Here is a 9,146-nt window from a genome sequence, read left to right on the forward strand (position 1 = left end):
AAAAATCAATTATATATATATATATATATATATATATATATATATATATATAATTGATTTTTTACTGAGAAGAAGAAAGAGGGATAGAGAGCTAGGAACATCGATGAGAGAGAAACATCGATCAGCTGCCTCCTGCACACCCCCCACCGGGGATGTGCCCGCAACCAAGGCACATGCCCTTGCCCGGAATCGAACCTGGGACCCTTCAGTCCGCAGGCCTACGCTCTATCCACTGAGCCAAACTGGTTTCGGCAACATTTTCCTTTTTAACTACACTTTGTTTTTTAGAGCAGCGTTAGATCTATAGAAACATGTTGAAGAGAGTGCAGAGTTCCTAGATATCCCTCACACTCAGTTTTCCTTATTATTTGCCTGTTCGTGTTATGTTTCTTCCTTTTGACCATTTTCTTTTCTTTGCACCTCTGTATACATCACATCCCTCTGGAAACACGCTTCTGTGCGGTGGCTCGGCCTCCGCAGAGCTCAGCGTGGTGCTGGGCAGAGAACCATCACTCAGCACGGCCAAGTCATGTGGAGCCAAACCACGGTGAAGTCCTTGTTCTTCACCCAGAGGAGGTGTTAATGTCACTCTCCTTCCTTCAAGAAACTTAAAACTCTCCCAGGCGTGAGCTCTGATTGTTTGTTTGTTTGTTTTTTCGTTTTTAAGGAATGCTGGAATCTACTGGCTACTAGTCACCAGCACCACCCAGCTTCGTGATTCTAGATCAGAGCAACAGAAGTTATCCAATAAGTGAGCTGGTTTCTCACTTAGCTCAGGAACAAACTGGTGCCAAAGGAGCCTCGTCCAATAAACATTTATTCAGCACCTACTAGGTGGGCATGGGGAGAGGGCCCAGAGCTACCAGCACTGTCCCCTTAATCCATAAGGCACAGTGTCATAGGGCCGGGAAGAAAGGAGGCAGGAGCATCAGCTTTGGGGAGGAGGGTGCTGGGTTCTCTTTGGCACAGGCTGAATTTGAATGGGTCATCCAGGTGGAGGTGTCCTTGAGAATAAAGAGCTGGCAGGGAGGGAGGGGGAGAGAGAGAGAGAGAGAACAGAACACAAATGGTATGTGAACAATGAGCAGAAGGAATCTCACGCAGAGGTCCAGATGGATCATGTGGGTACCTGACCTTTAGCTCATTACGTACCTTCTCTCAGATAATTCATGGCATTTGCACATCTGTTGCCTCGCTGGCTTTTACAGAAATTCTTGGAGCTCTTCTACGCATGCTTTGTGCTAGCCATTTGTCTGTTTTAAGTGATATCTAACTATGAAACAAGGATGCTTATCTTAATGTTTCAGAGGCTTTTGGTGCTGTCCAAGTGGAATGGCAGGCTTCTGGGAGACAGATAAGTCATCAGTAAGAACCCAAGAGAAGTCTTCTGAGGCAGCTCTTTATCCCCAGGGTTCAGAGCAGCGCCTGACACAATAGATTCCACGTAAACTTCGGACAAAATATCCCGGGAACAAGGCAAGAAGACCCACAAAAGATCATTCATTCACAGACTCGGTCTTCTTATGTGAACATGTGGAAAATCAGAGGTAGCCCTCAGACCGGGAGTAGGGACTTGAAAGATGGCCCCAAAGCCGGCTCAGGACAAGGTAATGCAGTCTCTCTGGCAGAGGGAGCTGACGCCATGTAGACAAGCACCGAACAGGTGCCCCCTGCTCCTCAGGCAGGGTGCTGGGTTCGGGCCATCCGTGATCCAGCCCCGAGAGTGTGCTAAGTGAACAAAGAGAAATGGGTCAGAGCAAGGGCTGGCCTTCCGGGAGCTAACCACACAGATATCCAGAGAGGCCGGGGTGGTATCTGTGGGCTCAGGGCAGAGGGACGGAGCCTTAGGGGAGAAATTGGGGCTGTGTAGATCAGTGCCATCCTCACCAGCATCTCATTCTCTAGGGGAGGGACACATCAGGTCAGGACTACCCTGGGCAGAGAAGAGCCTTGAGAGCCCATTCCAAGGGAAGGGCCAATCCACCTGCACTGAGCCAGCACCAAACCCCTCAACACACCCCCATGTCCCCCCCTCCGCCCCGCAGTTCCAAGTATGAGTGTCCTTTCCCAGAAGCCACCGCTCTTTTCCAACTCCGAGAGGTGCAGAAGGCACAGGTCAAAGCTGGTGTCCACACAAGCTGACCTTTAACTAGACTCCAAAATTAGGTTCCCAAATGCACATTCTGTCATGTGTTTGTTTTATATCTTGTGAGCCGTGAGTGGGTGTGTGGGGGAAACAGGCAGGGATCATAGTGATTTAGCATGTTTCCTTTTAGTTTCTCAGTAAGAAATCTTGTTTGCTTGTGGGTATTATTTGTGTTTGATTGTTGTTGTTTTTTTTGGAAAACCCTACCCTTGCTCCAGCCCTGGCCCCGTCCGCAGGAGAGGTTTCCAGAGCAGAGTCTGCAGGGACTGGCTGTTCAGCGGGTCTTCCCGGGAACTTGGTGAAGGTCACAAATAAGTCTAGGCTGTTCCTCTATTTCAGTTTCAGGAACTCAATTTAATCAGTTCATCCAGAGTTATCAGGCAATCTGCTACCCAAAGGCACAAAACATTGATTCATAAGGCCTGTTTATTAATTTGAGTGGGGCAAGATGACTGCTCTCTAGGCCAAGTCTAGTGTCTTCTCAGGAGCAAAATCTTTTCAAGAATTAGGATGAGCCCTAACTGGTTCGGCACAGTGGATAGAGTGTCAATCCTTGGACTGAAGGGTCTTGGGTTCAATTCCGGTCAAGGTCATGTACCTCGGTTGCAGGCTGGATCCTTGGCCCTATCAGGCCGCTTACGGGAGGCAACCAATGAATGTGTCTCTCCTCTTTCTTCCACCACTCTGTCTAAAAGTCATTGAAAAATGTTCCCCTGGTGAAGATCAACAACTAAAATAATTAGAATGAGAGGGTTGCTTGGCAGAGGAGATGGATCATCTTAAGGGCTGTTTCACTTAAGCTGTGATGGCCCCCCGGAATTGCCCTTGTCCCCTGAAAAACTTTGTAGAACAATAGGCCATTCCAGCTTCATAAAAATAGCTGCCAAGCGGAAACCACCGTCATGCCAGTGTGCCCTCTTTGTGGGGAGTGCTGGAGAAACAGCTGGTAGGAACTTCTCTTCAAACTTTACTCAAGTGTGTTCTGAAGGCAGCAGCCTGGGCATCACCAGGGAGCTTTTTAGAAATGCAGAGTCATGGACCTTCTGAGTGAGAACGCGTATTTTAACAGACTTCCAGGAGACTTGGTGCTGTACATTAAAGTTTAAGAAGCCTTGAGATAGTGTCTAAACTCCATGTGGATCTCAGAATCCACTTGAGTCTGATCCATCTCAACACCTGCAGGGACCCTGCCTGTCCCTTAATAAAGTCAACACCAGACATGGATCTCCCGTCTGAGATGAGCTGGGGCTGGGGCACACTGGGCTCAGCAGGACGGCCTTCTGTTTCCCAGAGTCTTTCTCTCTTTGGAGCTCCTTGCTGCCATTGCGGACCCAAAGTTCTGGGTTTGACTGGACTACAGAAGCCAGTGGGTCTCTTCAAATGCTTCCTTGTTTAAACCCTGTCTCAGAAGCAGTCATCTTACGATGTTTGTAGATGGTTTATCATGATTGCATTTTTAAAAAAATGTGTTTTATTGATTTTTTACAGAGAGAAATGGAGAGGGATAGAGAGTTAGAAACATCAATGGGAGAGAAACATTGATCAGCTGCCTTCTGCACACCCACTACTGGGAATGTGCCTGCAACCAAGATACATGCCCTTGACTGGAATGGAACCCGGGACCCTTGAATCCTCAGGCGGAATCTCTATCCACTGAGCCAAACCAGTTAGGACCATGATTGCATTTTAAACTGTCTGCTATTAAATTCCTGGTTGAGGGATGTAGACCTTCATCTCATCAGTTAAGCAAAATCCAGTGTCACTCCCAGAAAGCATTTCTGGAAGATAGTTATTCCAGGCACATTGCACCTAATGACTTGGTCTTCATATGTATGCCTGTGGCAATAGATTCTATTAAAAACTGGCTCAGCCCTAACAGGTTTGGCTCAGTGGATAGAACATTGTCCTGTGGACTAAATGGTCCCAGTTTCAATTCTGGTCAAGGGCATGTACCTTGGTTGCATGTATCTTGGCACATTCCCCAGTAGGAGGTGTGCAGGAGGCAGCTGATTGACGTTTCTCTCTCATCGATGTTTCTAGAACTCTATCCCTCTCCCTTCCTCTCTATAAAATATCAATAAAATATATCTTTTAAAAAACTGGACTCAAACACCTTCCTAAGTTGGTTAGTTATGGTTATAATATCCAGGATGCATCCTGGCAGCGAGTCATTCTACTTGGGGCACAGAGCATCAACCATCTGCCTGCTGGATAGTATTTCAATATTTTAATACCTGAGAGGCAGTGAAAGGTGGCTTTCAGACAGAAGACTGAATAGAGATGATGTTAGGCTGTGCCTTTAAAAGCTGTGCCACTTGGAGACCATTATTTTGTATTTTTGCACTTCCATTCATTCATTGGTAAGGTACCTATTCCACAGAATTCTTGGGAGGTGAACATAAGATGACACAGTAAAAGCACCGAGTACCTGGGCAGCTCCGGGCTCAGTGAGCTTTGGTGGACTGACACCTGGGAAGCCCCGCTCTGGGATGTGGCCTTCCCTGCCCTTTGGGAACTGAGATGCACCGGGGAGCCAGGCAGCCCTCACAGATGGAACCACCGAAAAGCTGCCTCCTCGACCACATTTCCATGTAGGAGAAATAAAATTTTTGGCAGTATCATTTTCCAAATCAAGAGAAAATTTGTCTTGGGTACATTAAGCCAAAGAAACCAAAAGGTTTCTGTCAACATGGTATTTTTCCTCACCACAGGATCTGCTGACTTGGGATTTAGATTTAATTATCTGTTTGCAAGTTTTTCTTTACACATTTGTTCATTTTCTCCGTCTATGTCAGCAGCCACCCAGCACTTCACAAAGTACTTTCAAACCCTCTTCTTTAGTCTTTTTTTTTTTAAGTCCTCAACTTAGTGTTTGGTCATATGGCAGAAGCTTACGATGCCAAATTTGCACCATAGAGGAAGGGAAACTCAGATATAAGCAAAAGAGTTGCCAGCTACAGATGTTAAAAGGAGGAAGGCAAAAATAAGAAAAACCAAACTGATTAATTGATGTTTTGGAAACCAAGTTAATAGAATGTTTTTAAAATTCAATAACTCTCCTTATCAAAGGTAGGTATATACAGTCTGAGAATTTAACAAAATTAGCTATCTGATAGGGACACTATGAATGCACTATAATTCTGTCAAATACGTATCTAAGTTTCTGGAGGACCAAAGTCTTGTTTTAAGAATTATATAAGGCTTCCTCCTCAACATGAATATAAATCCAACGTCTGAGTCTTCTCCATTCCCACTAGATGGTCTCTGAACCTCTTTAATGAAATTTCTGCCTTGGGCCAAAACCGGTTTGGCTCAGTGGATAGAGCGTCGGCCTGCGGACTGAAAGGTCCCGGGTTTGATTCCGGTCAAGGGCATGTACCTTGGTTGCGGGCACATCTCCAGTAGGGGGTGTGCAAGAGGCAGCTGATCAATGATTCTCTCTCATGGATGTTTCTAACTCTCTATTCCTCTTTCTTCCTCCCTGTAAAAAATCAATAAAATATATTTTTTTAAAAAAAGAAAGAAAGAAAAAGAAATGTCTGCCTTGGGCAGAAGTCTGTAGAGTTGTCTGTGTCACAGATAGATTTGAAAAGAGGCAGTATAGTGGCATTGTTAGGACTGGGTTCAGAAGCTAGATTGCCTCGGTTTGAATTTTGGTTGTCACCGATTATTAACCACACAACCTAGGGTAGTAACTCCTTATAATGCCAGTTTTCACACCTGGGAAATTGGGATAATATTAGTTCTTATTTTTAAGGATTGTTATGAGAGTTACATGAGCCAATACTGTAAAGAGTGAGAATTGTTCCCAGCACACAGTAGATGCTCAATAAATTTTAGCTGTTGTCATTCAACTAATGGCAAGGATGTTCCCAGCCAAATAGACTGAGCTCTTTTCCATTATTGGCTGTCTAGACTGGTGATAAATTAGGAAAGGCAGTCAACATACCATATATCAGACTACAACAATGTGTGGATATCACATTATCCGCAGAAAGGAGAGAGAGATGGGAAATTGGTACAATGAGCAAGTCAATGGCAAAACTAGATTTTTTTTTTTAATTAATTTATTTATTTTTTTGCCCCCCTCCCTCCCTCCCGCAAAACTAGATTTTGAACTCTGGTCTCTCTGCTCCCAAGGGCACTGTGTTCCCATTGGACCCTGCTGAAAGCTCAACATGAGCTGACAATATGCATTAGCTATTAAGGTAGAGAATGTGGTAGCGAACAAGTAGGATTCATAAAGCCATAAACTTAGAACAGAGAAATTGCTGGCCCCGCTCCAACCGGAGTGGTAAATCTATGCTCCCAAAAGCGACCAGTGGGCGGGGGAGGTGTGGAATCATGCCCGATGGCCCTCCTAAGGATATTTAGGATATTTAGCCTGAAGACAGAAAATAGCTATGGACATAAGAGCTGTCTTCAAGCAATAACCAGTGTACAGAAAGCAGAGGGAGAGAGAATTCACGTTAATACAAGTAACGACTTTCTAACCGTCGGAGCTACCCGAGGCACTCTGCTTTGGGAAGTGACAGATTTGCCCCCTTGGAAAGGTTAAGGAGAAGCTGGATAACCACTTAATGGGGGGAAGTAGTGGGATTTTGTCCAATGAGCTCCACATATGTTTATTGCATGTTTATTATAGGCCAGAGATAGTATATGAGTTAAAGTTTCTCCCACATTTGAAGTTCTATTATGAAACTGAATTCTGTTTTGCCCAGATGGGACTCAACAGAACCTCATATGCTGTTCAACACTCTAACTAGGCCACTATCCTCGTTGGCATAAGTATCATCCTAATTAATGTGAAAATTAATTATTCTCCTTTCCTGCCCTGAGTAACCTTTGCCAGTTGCTATAAAGTAGGGGCAAACTCCTCTCTATTAACCTGGATCTTGCTCCTGTTCCATGTCCGCCACGTGGGCTTCCTATTCGCACAGGAGAAACAAAAATTAACTGAGTTCACAGTATTAGGACAGGAAACCCAAGGTTTCCAAGTACATTTTTTAAGGGGGAAAAATGCAAAATAAAATGGAAAATAGTACCAACCTCAAATATATGAGCTGACAGTCCACCTCCAGTCTCTGGAGTGCATCCTGTTCCAATGTGCAGAGCTCCGCATTTTTATTTTATGGTCCTAGTCTTAAAGTGATCGCCCTAGGCTTGGGGTTCCGAGGTTAAGGACAAGGCCACAGCTTGTCCATAGGAACTGTGCTCAGAGCTGAGTGCAGGGGAGAGTGGTTTCTGCAGTGTTGCTGTGAGGACCTCCCATAGGGCGGGAAGAGTCCTGCTATGACTGAGCACAGCGCAGGCCAGCATTTGAGAGCATTGAAAGAGACTTTATCTGTTTTCTAACTCTGCTTCCCAACTCATAAAAGCTCAATCAATATTTGTTGAAGGGTAGGGTGGTAGAAAGTTGAAACAGTGGACAAAGTAACAGGGAGAAACCTCAGGAGTTGAAATTTAACTTTGAGCAAGTCGTTTGTCCCCTTAACTAAAACGATTTGAGTTCTGAGAAAGATGACCTAAGACTGTGCTTTTCAAATATAGGTCACAAGGCAGTGACAAGTCAAGCTTAATCGATTGAAATCGGCATTTTAGAAATTAGAGAATTCCAGACTGCTTTGCACACAGCAAGGGTATAATTTCATGAAATTTTTGTTTCAATATCATGTAAACACACACACACACACACACACACACACACACACACACACCTATACTGAATTGTGAAATAAAATGGACATTTTACCATGGAGCGCAGTTAAAAATGTTTGTGAAATGCTGACCTAACAGACCCCACTTAACATTTAGGCCACAGATAGGACCCCAGAAAGAGCAATTGGTTTTGAATCCTTTATTACTGAGGTGACAGATTAATGTTTTTTGTTTGTTTGTTTCTTTGTTTAGATATATTTTATTGATTTTTTACAGAGATGAAGGGAGAAGGATAGAGAGTTAGAAACATCGATGAGAGGGAAACATCGATCAGCTGCCTCCTGCACACCCCCCCACCGGGGATGTGCCCACAACCAATGTACATGCCCTTGACTGGAATTGAACCTGGGACTCTTCAGTCCGCAGGCCGACCTCTATCCACTGAGCCAAACCGGTTTCGGCAATGTGTGTGTGTTGTTGTTTTTTAATGTGATGAAATGTACATAACAGAAACAGATTAATGTTTTTAAATGTAAGGGACAAAGTACTAAATTTAATGCCTTTGTCTAAAAACTAAAAACCTCCCACCTTCAACTTCCATCATCTTGTAGGTTTGGATTTACAATGCCTTCCCCCTGCCCCATTCCCCTATTTTTCCTGCTGGGTTCCTGGCCTGTATGTTTGGGCTGTGACCTTGTGGGACAAACAGCAAGCTCCTTCTTGTAGCTGTGACTGAGTAGTTAGAGAGGAGAATGTGTTTACACTCTATTGTACTTTTACATTAAAAAGTAAATCATTTAAAAAACAGGTAAGCAGGAAGATTAGCTAGAATCTAAATGGGCATCTAATTTGGAACAAGATTCAGAGAACTCTGAGCATGCCTGGTGAGCACACCAAAGCCGCGCCTCTCTGCAGATCTGGCACTTGGCTCTCACAGACCCTGACTCACTTTTATTTTTGCTTGTATTTAACATTTGCATCCCTGTCATTTGTCCTGTAAATATTATATAAATTCTGTTTCCCCACCGACCTTGTTTGCCTTTTCAGCGGTACAGATTAACCTCCTATCTTTCTGCATGTTTTTGCCTGACACAACACTACTCAATACCAAATGTTAATAATGATGGCAATTAATTATCTTTTTTTCTTGGCCATTATCAATCACTAAGACTGCCTTTTTTTTTTTTTTCTTTTCTTTCTGGAATTGGGGCATTCAAAAACCGTTAAAGACAACTTTCCTGCTCTAGAGCAATAATATTGTTGTTAGTTGCTTAGAACTTCTGTTTCTGGGCTTTTTTTTCTCTCAGAGCCGCATTTACTAACTGGCTTGGGCTCTGAACTA

The 9,146-nt window shown here is 44.1% G+C and overlaps 1 long non-coding RNA gene across 1 annotated transcript; it reads right to left on the bottom strand.

Annotated features, from left to right (window-relative positions):
* Window positions 1-799: 799 nt before the first annotated feature.
* LOC311616423 lies at window positions 800-7,478 on the bottom strand. The gene is made up of 3 exons (XR_014793888.1): window positions 7,196-7,478; window positions 1,153-1,343; window positions 800-1,019 (listed from the first exon to the last, which is right to left on the bottom strand). It is a non-coding gene; the product is annotated as an uncharacterized lncRNA (long non-coding RNA).
* Window positions 7,479-9,146: the final 1,668 nt, after the last annotated feature.

This window comes from Pipistrellus hanaki (assembly GCF_964339955.1).
Source record: "Pipistrellus hanaki genome assembly, chromosome: 2".
Taxonomy (NCBI): domain Eukaryota; kingdom Metazoa; phylum Chordata; class Mammalia; order Chiroptera; family Vespertilionidae; genus Pipistrellus; species Pipistrellus hanaki.